Source organism: Rissa tridactyla, chromosome 1 (assembly GCF_028500815.1).
Source record: "Rissa tridactyla isolate bRisTri1 chromosome 1, bRisTri1.patW.cur.20221130, whole genome shotgun sequence".
In the NCBI taxonomy this organism is placed as follows: Eukaryota; Metazoa; Chordata; class Aves; order Charadriiformes; family Laridae; genus Rissa; species Rissa tridactyla.
In genome coordinates, this window is record NC_071466.1 from 181610222 (window position 1) to 181625072 (window position 14851).

Consider the following 14851-nt stretch of genomic DNA (forward strand, 5'->3'; position numbering starts at 1 on the left):
AAGTGATAAGCACCAGCATGTGCACCTCATTGCTAAAGCTCAGTGGTGGCACCATCCAGAATGGAGCTGTGCAACGGATGACTGTATTTAAACTACAGTGTCTCTTCAGGTCAGAGCCACCCCGTGCTCCCAAGAGACTTCTTTCCCATGACATCCTGAGCGGGAAATGTAGCTCTACCTGCTGCCCAAGACCTCCATCTGGTGCTCCCCACTTGGTTGGTGTGGGCTATTTTTCTGGCAGTACAAGCAGCCAGCAGCATCCTGGTGTCCTCAAGAACACACAAGCTCAGTTCAGTCTCTGTATGTCCTCTGCATTCCTTTTTTTGGTGGCCCCCTCCAAAATGGTCACAACAAAACCCAATGATGAGACAACTGTTGGTGTTTGAGAGGAGCATTCCCCCCCATCTGCGGAAGGGCAACCGTTTGGCATTTTTATGAAAATGTTTGTTCTCTTTTAATACCCTGGGGCAAAGCTCCTTTATGGCTACTTCAAGGTTAATTGTCTTTCTCTCAAGAAACTCACTGGCAATTCATTTTTTTCACCTTCTGCTCATGAGTTTCTGAGACATGGATTTAAAAATCTAGAACAAATTTTGCAAGACGATCTCAGGATCACAGTAATGCTAAAAATATGGAGCCTCTGAATTTGTCAGAGATTTCATTTTATAACAAAGTATTAGCTATTGGCACAGATTTTGCTGGCTGCTTTCTAAGCCCGAGAGGGTATGCTTGAATAGATACGTCAAAAAGAACTGCTGACAAGAGCAACTTGAAAACTGTGGACTATTGTCTGCTGCTAACTTGTCTGAAATCCCCTGGCATGCAAGCTAATATTTTCAGAGGAGTCCTTGAAGCCAGTGGCTCCTATTGCAGATGCAGGGGCCTGGGCCGTGCCCAGCTGAGACACGGTGCCATGCCAATTGCTCCACAGCAAATGCACCAAACCGCTTTAGAAATTCATACAGCGCTAACAGACACTCAGAGTAGGTTTGAACCGCTTGAAGCTTAAGGTGGGATCTGCTGCTTCGAGCTACTTCACCCCCTGCAAAGCACACTGGCGAGCTCAGTGACAGCTGTCATTCATCAATGAGGCAAAGTTTAATTCCAGAAGCTGGATTCAGAGCTCAAATTGTTGCAGGTTTTTACTTCCCTCATCACAATAAAAGGATTTATTAGGGCAGAAGAGATCACCATGACCATATACAGAAAGGCTAGGCTACTCTTACTGCTGGATTAAAGCATGTTTTTAAGAAGAGCACCTAAAGAAATTATTTCAATACAGAAACTCTGTATCTGAATACATAAAATTCAATCAGCCCACAAGCAAGCAATTTCTGTGCACTGTCGCTCCTAGCATGCCAGAAGGAGCACAACTTCTCTAGCCTGATGGTTAAAAGCACAGTTAAAACCTCTGCCTACAGAGCAGATCTGAGAGCCCCTGCCCTCTCCCAGCCCTGTTTCTGCAGTCATTGACTAAGGCATGGGACAGCCCTGGGGGTAGCAAGCAGGCAGGTCCCCCCAGGGAAGCAAAACTCTCTTACTGAAATGTCATTAAAGATAAACAGAGAGACAAATAGAGAGGTGGCAGCTGACAGGGCAGTTCTGGGTTGCGATTTAAGGACTGGAAACCAACATTCTTGCTTTAAATGTCTAAGTCCCTATGACCTTAGCCTCTAATGGTCCACCTTGTCACCTAAGGCCTTCAAAAGACAACAGACTTGGCCATAGCAGGAGTCCAGTATTTGGATACCAGCAAGTGGCCTTGGCTGAGCTGACACTTAACTTTCCCAGTGCCCAAGTGCATGCTGGTGGGCATGTGCAGAGCTGCCTAACGCTCTTGGGAGCAGTCCAAGGGCTGGCAAGTGTCTTAAAGATCATTTTGACTTGGAGATGTCCTCAAAGCTTTCACGCTCAGGAAGGCAATGCACAACAGACAGCAAGAATAAAACTTATCTCTGAGACAGCACTGGTTTGGAAACTCAGATGCAGACTTGCTTTGAAATCCCCATGCTCTCTGGTTTGAAACAGATACTTTAAGCTGGGTTTTCTACTCTCCAGGAAGAAGCTGACCCACCAAGCGGTTGTGGACGGAGGGTGCACCTTCCTTCTGTTGAAGTAACTCCACTTTTATATAAATAATCAAATATTCTGTGAGGGATGGAAAGGGAGCAGAGAGAATAAAGCAAAACACTGATGCTGTCCCGCAGGTGACCAGCCTGCGACTTTTGAGCTGCATAGTTAGTGAGAAAATTAAGGGTGTCCTCTCCTTTCACTGCTGGAACAACACTGCTTGACTAGCAAAAAGGCTGCTCATGGGGCTTACTGGATGATCCACATCCCCAGCTGCTGGAGAAAGTGAACTAGCTGGGGCAGCCAGAGTGAAGTTGCTGGGGCTGTGCTGGGACTCAGCTACTGGTGAGCATGGCCCAAGTCAACAACAGTGGTAGAGGTCAGAGAGAGCTACCATCCCTGCACGCCCCCAAACCACTCCTACAGATCTCCTTCCTCTGCTGCAGGAAGTGTCTCACAAGGCTTGGCAAAATTTTGGTCCTTGAGTAACAGGTTCAGATAATCTGGTCAGAGATAACCTGGTCAGAGGGGACCAGGACAGTGCTAAGGAGGATCACTTCAGGACAGGACAGGACATTCCTCTTTAAGTTAGAACAGCCTTCTTTAAACATAGATTCAAGTCTCTTCTTCCTGTTAGATTAAGGGGGATTCAGAAACATTTGTCTATCTCCTACCTTATCTCCCACTAGGAGAACTGTTTGATATAATGGAGTGATAATGAGTCTCTCTGGTTACTTTTGAGAGAAAGGGCTTATCTGACACAGGATTTTTAAGTCCAGGGGGCTCACACTGAGAACTTCCAGAGACAGGAACTAGGCTGGTCGGACGTTTAGATGCCCTAAAAAGTACCTGCCTTAGGCTCTGCCTCTCAACATCTCCTACAGCCATGCTTAAACAAACCTCAGCTCCAGCTGTCCAACTTTGCCACGGATTTTAGAGCGGCCCTGAAATTAACTCAGCAATGAGGTTTCTGCAAGGCAGCAGGTCACTCAGCGCTGAAGCCTGCGCGGCTGAAGCCTTTTGAAATTGAGACTCAGCTGTCTAAATTACATCAGGCCAGATTTCTTAAACGCATTTTGGCATCTGAGTATAGCAAGTGCCTTTTTGACCTAAGCAGGTCAAAACACTTTGAAAAAATCTGTTCCCCATGTGATTAAAAGGAGAGTGAAAATCTCCAGCAAAATCTCAGTACTGGTCAGAAGAATTTTGCAGGAAGCACCATTTAAAGTCTGCATAGCATAGGCCTAAAGCGAAAATGGTGCTTGAAGCAATCACGGGTGCTGTGCTAACACTGACAGAGACATATTTTGTCTTGGAGAGTTTCAACCCTACAAGATGTAAACAGTTCTGGTGGGAAGGAAATAAAATATTAAGGGGAAGAAGGCAGCGGTGCTGTTAGAAACATATACAACCGAGCTGGACTAACACCAACTTTGAGAAGCTGCTCTTACAAACCTCTTGTGGAGGCTGTAAACTGGAGGAGTGGTAAACCCCCTGCATTCACACAGCACACCATGCTCCAGAGCCAAAATCCAGGCTGGAGCCTAAGGCAAGCAGAGGCTCTAATGACAGTCTCTAATCACTAATATGTATGTCCATAATTAGATGAAAGAGCAAAAAAAAGGGTGGATGCCAATCTTTAAAAGTCCTTCGGCTTGTACAGTTCACTGTGACGCTGGTGGCCACTGCATTAGCTCTGCTTTCTTGTGGCAGTGGAGATGGCAAAGCCCCAAAGGATTCTGTAGCCCATGCAGGTAAACACGAGGGACTCTGCCTTCCTCTTGAGCCCCGGTGGCTTTTGAAACAGCATCCATTTCTGTGCATATTTCATGTTGAGCAGCAGAGGGAAGACGGCGGTGAAGGTCTCCCAGAATGGAGTAGTGAAAGGAACATTAGGACAGGCTTTGAAATGGAGGTCAAACACACATCGTTTAACTTTTGTCCCCCTTCCCCCAATTTTAGAACATGAAAAGGAGAATAAAGTAAGGCCTGTTGGATTTCTATTCTCCTTTTCCTCCCCCTCTTAAAAATGACTGCTTGTTACAGACAGGAAGCAACTGCCAGAAGTTATTCACCTCCAATCCTTTATCACTTAAAAAAGCATTACGGCTCGGTCCACGGAGCCACTGGCAACCGCGGTTTGGGAACAGCTATCTATCTGTAATGATAAATAATAAAATAAAGCGTCTTCCCTTTCGAATCCCAGCTGAGAGATTTTGCCAAGTGATCAAACTTGTCTGAACCTCGGCGCACCAGCTTTGAAGTAATAAGAAAGAGATTGAAAACCTGCAGCCAAGAGCCGCACACACCTCATTAGGGCCCAGCCACGCGGGAAGGCCGAGCGGCAGCCGCCGGGCCCGGCCCTGCGTACCCACTGGAGAGGGGCTGCGGGAAGGGGAGATAAAAGAGCCTTTCACAGTGGAAGTGGACCGGTGACATTTTTACGAGCACCAGCCCCGAGGCCGAGGGGGTCTCAGCCGGGCACGCAGCCCCCGCCATGATCCCCAGGCGCAGGCCTTGGGGCGGGCAGGGACGCGGGGGGCTCGGCTGCTGCCATTGTCCTTCCTCAGTCTCCCCCGTTTTTCCCTCTTCTTTTTTTTTTTTGTTTCTGAAGGAGAGAGTTTAACGTACAGGGCTTTACCTTCCCCAGGTTGGGCTCAGAAAAGCCACCCCCTCTCCCCAAATAAGAAACATATTTCTGAAAGATCACAGGCTGGGTTCTCCACTCTTGTTCAGCAAAGTTCATGCGAGACTTTGTGGTGTAATTCAGCTAAATGATTTTTTTTCTTCGAAAAAAAAAAAAAACCCAAAGCAAAACAAAAACACTAAAGCTTAACAGACTTGTAAAACGTTTTTAAAAACGTCTGAAGAGTTTAATCACAGATCTTACCACACAGACACTGGTGAGGCTGTGTGCTGGCAGTAAAGCAGAGTATTTAACTTTGAGAGTTGAAGTTCTGGGTTTAATTTTCAGTTTCAGACTAAACAGCAGGTCTGCAGCGAAAGGCAGGGCGACGACTCCTGATCAAAATGGGGTGATGGAAATGCTTTTCTTGCAAACTTTGCCGATTGTGTAACCATGGAGCACCTCTTTGTGCAGGCGAAAGCACAAAATCAGAGAAGTTTGTGTTGGTTTTAATAAACTCCCCGCCCCGTCCCCTCCCTTTTTTTACTGCAAAAAATTCTGCTGCTATTTTATTATGTAATGCTGCAGGCTAAAAATATATCCCTAATTTAAGCCATCTTGCCAATAAATCTACAAATACCAGGTAATCCAAAAAGGGTACTTATGGTTTAATGACATACTCTTCTTGTCATCTTAATATGTTCAACTCCTAAAGGATTTAGAGTGATGCATTTAAAGATTTTTTCAACTTCTTGAATATTTCCACACAATCTGGTCAGGAGGGCCATAAAGTATGGTCCTCTTCAGCATAGACAGGCAACCCAACTTTTCAGGCTCCATCTGCACCACGATCTGTGCTACCACAGGGCAAAGCTTTTTCTTTCTCTAGCAAGATAGTCTGATTCAAAGTGAGTGGGGCTGTCCAACTTAGTAGATAGTGATTATTTCCTTTTGATTATAGAACCTTTTATGGGAGTTTCTTTTCCAATTGAACACGTCTACATTCTATAATCAAATCAGAAAAGGTATCCTGGTGGAAATGTGTGTTCAAAACATGTTTTCTTTTAGGCCTGAGACTGATTTACTGCAATTTATACCTCAATGTTAATCTATTCTCCTCTTCCTAAACACAAAAAAACCACTAATATAAATTACAGTTAATGCCTCACTGTATAACACAGTTCTCAGGAGACTATTATAGCCATGGGCGAGCCGCCCAACATACTGTAACTGTCTCTTTGCTCTTCTAATTTCAGTTTCCAGATTTTGACTCAAAATAAGCATGAGAATCAGGGAAGGGGAGGGGGTGGCAGCCATTCACTGCCCCAAATCTGATATCTCCCGGGTCCTAGAGCTCACATGTCCCTTCCTTCCAGACTCAAGTCTGGTTTCAATGGAGCTCTCATTTTTCTTCCCGCTAATCCTGCCGTGAGATCAACCATTGGTAACTCTGTGAGAAATTAAATACCAGGATGTGGGAAATCTGAGATCTGAATTCGGGCAGAATGTGGGTGATTCATTTTTTTATTTCTCTCCTTCTCTTTTCCCATGGTTGTTGTGTGGCAAATAACTCTCCAAACCTGAAATCAGAGACTGGCCCTGAACAATGTGACTACATTGACAGAGCAGAGGCAATGCAAGACATACATTGGCGATACTATATCCTTTTTTAATTTAAGAAAGAGCAATTTCTAAAGAAAGATTTTGGCCAACATTTTCTGAAAACATTCTGGCATTTCCAGAAATGCCTTACAATGGGATCAGCAGCAGAACTTCATCATGGTGATGCTCACCATCTGCTGGAGCAGACTTCATAAAGCATTTAACATTTGTGGCATTGGGATCCCAAAGAAACAGGATCCATGAGAGAGTATGCTATGGTGATGTGAGTGCTACAATGCCCAACACACAGGCAGCTGTATTGGATGGCTCTTTTCCTTCGTCAGTGTGAGAAAAGCACATTTATTTATTTAGGTCCAATAAAGGTGAACTCAAGATGCTTACAAACACTGGACTGCCCAAAGGTTTAGGTCCTTCATGCACTGCTTGGCAATGTGCTAGTCTGAAAACCACCCACATACTCCTGTAGCCTTCAACCTGAAGTACCTAGGAGCATAATTCTCACTGCATAGTCTACTAAGAGGTTGTGATGCTTCCAAACTTTTTATGCTGCCTATAAACACAGCAGCAGCATGTTCACAATATCCAATGAGAAACCGATGACCATGAGCTCTGAACAGGGCCACAGACAGCAGCCTGTCTGTCACAGCATGTGCTTTCCAACTGGTTTGCTTTACACCATCTCAGCACTATGGGACAGCACAGCGAGAGCACCAGCAGAAGCGATATGGGATGGAAGCTCCACTGCGGGAAATGGTTTTAGAGTGTCTATCACGATTTTATTTTGTGCTCACTTTTATGAATCCTTTGCCTGAATTGTCCTCTCCAAGCTGCAAGGGAAGAGGCATGCTCGCAGGTCGAGCCTATCCATCCCAGCCTTAACGTCTGGCACAGGTGTCACAAGCTGACGGGCTGCCCAGGGAGGACAGATATCACCCCAGGGTAGCATGGCAGCATCGATTTCAAGGAATTAAATTCCCCAAATTTCACAAATGCCCCGTAGCGACTGACAGAGTAGCTGTGAAATGCTTCTTATTATTCTTCAATTCCAAGACTGTTATTTTGGGCAACAAGAGGACCTTATAAAATTCCCAAGATGTCATGGAAACCCCAGAATAAAGTACAATATTGACTTCTTACTGCTTCCTTCCAGAACGTGTTTAAAGAAGTGTATCAGTTAATAAGGGCTAAGCATATTGCTTTTTTCCCTAGCCAAATCTTTTTAATAGTGCTGGTAAGCAAATATTATAACTGACCATCCCAGCAAATTATTTAACAGATAAAAAATGTATTTTCATTGGTCTTAACTTTGATTTTCTTTGTGTTTACCATATTCCACATTCATTGCAGCATACCTAATTTTTAACATTTGCAACAGAATTTATGTGGTCCTGAACTGGCAGGGCAAAGAGTAGCGATTTCTAGAAGTGGCTACGTAGAAGGTTCATGTTCCATGTTTTTCAGTGCAGCAGATGAGCTGGGTTACAGTCCTGGAGTATCTGTTAATAATATTTATGTCAGGAAATAAGGCATCTTTCAGTGACTTCAGCTGGGTGTGGAGAAGCAACAACAATGCTGACTGTGAAAGATGCAGAGCCTTTATGAGCAGCTCAGGAACCAAGCTCTCAGCAAAGAGCACTTTTTTCCTGAGCAGCCCTCAGACACACCTCATCTTTCCTAATTAGCATTTTGATTATTTTTGTTGCCATAAGTCCAGAGGCTTATTGTTCTGGTAGGTTCAACTTTCTGGACATCATTCTGGAAACATCTTAAAATAATCCAAATTTTCAGGGGGTAGCCAAGTACTGCCTAGAATACCGTATGTCTGTGAAGTAAGATACCCAAGTGTTAGCAGCACAGGCTCGTTACTCTTGGAAATCTCAGCCAAAATGCGTAGCATGTGTATGCAAAAGTAGCACTGTTTAATTTACTCTTGACTGACATTTTTTTAAACACTGTTCCCTGCCTAGATGTCTTCCTCAACGGTGTTTCCCAAGCACACGTCACAGCCCCTTCTCTTCTGGCTATCATTAGTGAGATTTTGGTTTGCGTTTTGTTGTGGCGGTGTGCTCTCCCCTTTTCCCCTTCCCCCCCCGGCTCCTGCTCAAGCCATGGCCATCAGCAGGAGTTGTTATGAGTTGCACTTGAACTGTGGGAGATGGCTGGCAACATAACCAAAACACTGTCTGGAGTGGGGACCTAGGTATCTTGTTCCCATGCGAATATGACTATAGGTCAATTCCCTTACTCCATAAATAGCGGACAGCCCAAGAGACCTTTGAGCTCTCCTGCACGGCAGCGGGCTGCACGACAGGGTCTCCCCTTGAGTGGGGACGCTCGCTTAAGGTTCTTCTCCTCGAGGTTGAGAGATTCCTTGCCGCAACAGATTCTCGGTGACTAATAACATGCTAAACTTTGAAATCTTAGCTAAGTGATATAAGGATTGATTGCGCATATATAATCCTTTAGACATAAACCGCTGACCAAGTCTGGGACTAGGATTGGATCCAGCCGCACCTAGACTCCTGTCTAGAGAAGGAGTTTAGAAAGCAAGGGAGTCCTTTCCGAACCTCGTGACTCAACGGGAGGGTCTCCCTGAGAGCTTGTCTGACCCTGGCCTCTATGCAGTAAATAATCAAGTGTACCCTGGCATCGAATCTCGTAAAACACTGTTGCATTCACTACTAACTTTGTTAAATCACTGGTTTATGTTAATAAACATTTCACTACTTCTCTCTTACAAGTGAAGTTAATCACTCCGCCTGCGACACGAATCGGAGCCAAGTTCTGAAGTGGATGGAATACCTCCCTGAGCAGCTTCCGTGCCACAGCCATGGGGTCAAACACTAAGCCACCCTGTCCACAGCCATCACCTGCCCATCTTGGGTTTCTTCCCCAAGCAGGGAGAGCGATGAGGTGGGGAGAGGGCAACAAGGAGCGTTGCTGACTTAGGGACATGTTTTAGCTTACCCTTTCAGCCTCCAGCCTTGTACCACCAACTGCTGCGCCTGCTCCGAGGGCTACGCATGGAGCGCCTCAATAGCTGTAGTCCCTGAATGTTTCTATGTGCCATTAGGGACAGGCCTTGCCCAGCACACAGGAAAAGAGCAGCGACCTGAGAGCATGTCTGTATTGAATAGGCAAATATGTGACCGGTGCCGCATTCAGAAAGCTGCCTCCTGCTCTAGGGCTTGTCTCAAGGACATTAAATGTTGCCGATTTGAACAGTTAAAATAACCTTTTTTTTTGCCCTTGTTGAGAGCTGAAGGCTCCTGCTGGGCTATGCCATGGCACTCCTGCTCTTCGACTGACTCAGAAACTGGCTGACAAGGACATGACATCTCCAAGCGGCATGTTGCTGCAGGCAAGACTCTGAATCCCCCAGACAGTCCCTGACAAGACACGAAGCAAAAATATCTTGCTAAATCTGATTCCTTTTTTAGTCACATCAAATCGTAACTAACTTTCGCAGGAAGGGAGCATCGGCACCTCAGTTTCAGACGAAGGAGAATCAAGGCACTGGGAGACTTGCCCAAAATGGGACTTTCACACTGCAGTGCTCAGTGCTAATGGCTTCAAAGAAAGCAAGAGGCTCACCCAGCACGATGCAGCAACCTATGTCTTCAGATCACTGTAGCTGATCTGAAGCCAAATTTCTGGAAGTAGGATCTCAAAAATGTTGCTCTATCATAGCTATGTAATAAATGACAATCATAACTACTTAAAACCTTGGAAACCTGAATCTTACACTGATTTGGGTATTTAGGTCTAGCCTTGTTGAATGATGCTATTCAGAGTCTATTCAGAAGTTATGTCATATAAATAACAAAATATTTGCTGTCGGAAATACATGACTTTCTCTTCTAGCCCTCGTCCTTTAGCACAGGTTAGTGCTTTATCTGTTCATAGAACTGATAATTGCAACTTCTGTATTTTTCCCCAGATTTGTTTTTATTTCAAAAGACTGTGCTCTTTTTTTTTTTTTTTAGTCATCGGACAAGCTATTCAGTAGCGCTATCACAATAAACCAATTACAAAAGAAGACTGAGTATGTCTGCCTTTCGAAGGTAAGCCCAGCACCCTCCATGAGACTCCGTCTACTGCATCCAGGAAGAGAGCAAGACACTTCCCTGATTTCCTTAAAATCAAATTCAAACCTCTCCCAGCGCAATGGTAGGTCCCTACCTGTAGTTCAGGCATCCACCTGATTTCTTAATAATTCTGGCTCCAGTCCACAAATCTGTTACTACTCCAATTTTGTATTTGGATTTTACACCAAGCAATCCTTACATGTTGCTTGAAATACAAGCAGCAGAACTGGTAACAATGAAACATAATTTTCAAATCGGAGCCATTTTTCGTAAGACTTCCCATGACATTTTTATCCATTTGTTAAAACAATGTTTTCAAATCAGAAAAACATTTCCAGAACACTCAGAAGCTAAATCTGGAAAGATTTTGCAGGGCAAAAGTGTTCAAAAAACAAAATCAAATCCTATTCTGATTTAAAAAACTGAGTCCCCAAGTGATCATAATATTGTGAAGCTTTGGAAAAGCAAAAATTCCAAGGACACTTATGGGGGAAGGGATCAATAAAACCAGGTTATTTCACCATTAAGCTATTTATGCAAAACCTCTGACCAGTTCCACCCTGACTGGTGGTGACGGGAGACAGGGTGTTGAGCTGGAGTGTCCCACAGCAGGTCCAGGGCTCAGCCCCACTGGGAAAGTTTTGGGCAGCTCCACTGGGACCACCCTCCACACCGGGAGGTGCAGTGAGCCTGGGCTGGTGGAGCCGTGATAGACACTTGCTCAGCACATATGCACATGGTACCAAGGGCCTCTAGCACATAAGATGTCCCCTACTGCTGTCTTTGGGAAAACATTGAGCATTTGCTTTAAAAATAACAATAATAAAAGAATGGTAACTCGGTCTTTCAGAGGATGTTCTGGAGTGGTGTGTGTTAACACACATGCGGCTATCCTACTCTGAAGTATAAAATTCCACGTACCATTGGAAAATAACTTTTGTCCCTCTGCAATCTGGCAACTTTCTCACTCTCCGTATCAGTAAATGCAGAAAAAGTACATGACACACAACACAGCTTGTTGGATGCAGCGGGAAGAGCAACGAAACCCCAGGGCACCAGGTCAACCTCCAGGGCAGAGGTTTTTCAATGTTTCTACAGCCAAGGCTCAGTTGTGTAAGGCTGCAATATTTCTGGCTCGTCAGGACGCAGGGCGGGCTTGGACAGTGGCACACACACTCTCAGATGTGTATGTGCACCTGCATGGGTGCGAAGGATTTACCATCTTGCTTGCGACACTGGAAGCTTCTTTTCAACCTGCTAAAGTGGATCTCTGGAGTATTTCTACCACATTTCTCTCTGGGATTTCCCAGAAGGGAAAAAAAAATAAATCCACATGTGACGGCTTGCGTGTATGCAACACACCTGGAGCTTGTGGACGTGCAGATTTATTGGACGGCACAGAGAGGCGACGCAGCGCACGCAGCGTGGCCCAGCGCATCGGACCTGCCACACAACCACCACAGGTCCCACACTCAGCTCTGCTCACAAAGTCTGCTGCTTTTGGGCTGCATATGAATGCGTGAATCATCGATGTAGCTTCTGGGCTGCAGAGCCTGTCTGACGCTTTTAGCATTTACCGTGTCCTACACTGAGTAGGCATATGTGATGGATGCAGCTGGGGAACACATATATTGAGGTTGTGAGGTTTATACATATATTATGACTAATTAACATGCATAACTTTATTGATACCAAGACTAAAAAATGAGTAACAGGAAAAAATACAGCAAATCTGCGAAGTAACACTTTTCTTTTTAGCTTTTATTCTCGTTGGGATTTGATTTTTTGGGGCATTGATTTAAAAGCATCTAATGCATTTAGCATTAGGTAGAAAAGTAAACTTTATGTGTACTTTTGGTGTACTTTTTCTGTACACTTTTTTGTATACATTTCTCTACGTACACTTTAAGTGCACTTCTTGTGACTGACACACTGTCTTTCTGACTGATATGCTGTCTTTCAGACTCAGATACAAAGGATTTGCAAGGATTTGAGATTTTAATAGACCTCCCAAAGAGATTATAAGAAGATTTTCAAAGGGCTGCTCTACACTCAACAGTATTTCTTCTCTCCAGAAATGATAAAAATAAAACACGTTCTGTTTCCAGAAAACTTTGATAGCTTTCATGATGTTTTCCTAAAAATATCTATTTCCTTTGTATTACTTAAGAATGTTACTCCTCCATATGGCTGAGGCTACAGATGCTACAAACAGCTTAAAACTGAGGAAATGGAGAAGCTTCTATTGGGACTGCTTATTTGCACACCTCACTGTTTTCATATATTCAGTGTAGTCATACTACTACATCATGATTGTAAGATCTGGCTGTCCATTCTTTGGAGACAGAGTGGATTTCAAAGGCGCGTCTTCGTTTTTGAGGTTTAGGCACAAATTTATGTGAAGGCGCTGAACTTACCAATGTCTCACAGTTAGACTGGCTTTCTTTTCCTCGTTTCCCCAAGGAAGTGTGAGAATATGTGTCAGTGATCATCACAAAGATGCATGCAGACCACAGTAGTTAAATGTTTGTATTAATGATATGGGTGTGTAGATTTCCAGTGGATTTTACCGTTGCATTTACCATCTGCGTGGTGGTAAATCTTCAGAGCTCTGGGGATGTTTGGAGATATTGCAGAAGTTTATATAGGCATCCGTATGGCCCTAAACTGGACAGCAGATATCCATAAAGAGATTTAGAGCATGGTGGAGCCCTGCACGATGCTTAAAATCTGGGAAACAGTGATGGGAACAGAGCTGTTATTCAAAAAATGAGAATTTTATCTGGTCTTGCTGGTTTTATACTTTTAAAAATGACACAAACCCAAGAGGCATAGGTACTAGCAACAGTAACACGAGTAACAGTGATGGAAACTAATGCTCATAGAAATCTTTGAGAATATACCTAAATTCAAGGCACGGCACTCAGGGGTGAAACCCAACCAAGAGTTTCTGCCACTTTTACCAAGGCAGGCTGGGGTAACACGCTCACCATCACACAGCAGTTCTCGACTGTAACCTCTTACAGTCCCCACTGACGAAGAGAGGACACATTTCTAACTTAATCCAGACTGCCACATGGTAAAGCCATCTGGGAGGATATTTTGAAGGAAACAGATGGAAAAGGAAGAGATTCCTCTGAATGTAGTGTAAGATTTACATTATCTTCCATGAACTTCCATGTAGTCCCCATGTTTATATAATTTATCACTATTTCCTTAGACAGCGCAGATTAGGAAGCCTGCATGAGCTCATGTTCTTGTTGTTAATTCTGAGTCTGAACCTCCCTCCTTTAAAGGGAAATTCAGTAGTATAAAAAGAAAATGGAGAAAGGCAACCGGCCTTAAGTGAAACCCAGCAGCATGAAGTTCCTGATTGTCCCAGGAATTACACTGTTTTACCTCGTTCTTCTTTCAGCCTCAGGAAGACACTGTCATGAGCGCTTGCTCACAGTGATAATTTTTGTTGTCTGCTATGCACCCACATCCAGCAAAACCGCAACATTGTGCTAGCGTAAGCATGGGAGCAGGGCGTATTAAAACCAGGAAGGGTTAAAGACAAGTCAATGATTTCACTGAACATCCCTCAGGCCAAGGATTAAAAAAAAAGAAATGTTCTCTGAGTGAAGACATGGCACACAATATAATTTAAAGAGTGTAACTTCACTAGTCATATTGTGATGACTGGGGATTTCTAAAAAGCCCTCTCCCTCCTTTCATGCATTCTTCCGTGCCTCCTCATTTTCTATACAAACATTTCCATTACTAATGGGAATGTCAAAGGGCCTCCTTTTCTCTGCCTCTGACCATGGAGATGCTGCTGAGGCACTGTGCAGCAGCGGCTGCATCCGGCTGGCTGAAACACCCTATGGCATCCTACAGCATCCCCACTGGAGTCACTGCTTCGGGGAAGACAGGACAGGAAGATCCATAAAGGGACCCCTGGTGCTTTGGCTCAAACGCCTACCTCATTTCACCATCAATTAAATCTGTCGTTACTTTGTTCTGCTACCAAAAGATGGAGACCCGGGTCCCCTCTTTGTCCTCCCACACCCCAGCCCAGCCTCAGTCCCAGCCATTTCTTCCTCTCTTGTGGTAGGGCTCATTGCAAACAAAATACTCGCAGGAATAAGTGCCCGGGGAGACTGGAGAGCTAGCGGCACCCCATGTGCCATCAGCAGCAACGGCTTCTGCCAGGCTAGTCACCACCTCTAGACCCCTTTATCCCACCGGGCCTGGTGGGGATGAGCTCTGCTATGAACCAGAGCAAACCACAACACAAGCAGCCTCACGGAGCCTCTGCCCCCTGGATTTGGCCTCCTTTGCACAGCAGGGTTTATGCCTCCCTGTCTCTCAGGTGCCATGGAGGAGATGGCTGGCTTTCTGCCCGCCAGCAGATTTACTACCACGCCGTAGTAGGAATAGCCTGATTGTGGCCGTAAAAGTT

The 14851-nt window shown here is 44.7% G+C and overlaps 1 protein-coding gene across 1 annotated transcript in view; it reads right to left on the bottom strand.

Annotated features, from left to right (window-relative positions):
• HMGA2 (high mobility group AT-hook 2) overlaps positions 1-14851 on the bottom strand; it is a 121216-nt gene that overhangs the window by 8514 nt on the left and 97851 nt on the right. The gene's annotated exons all lie outside the window — the stretch shown is intronic.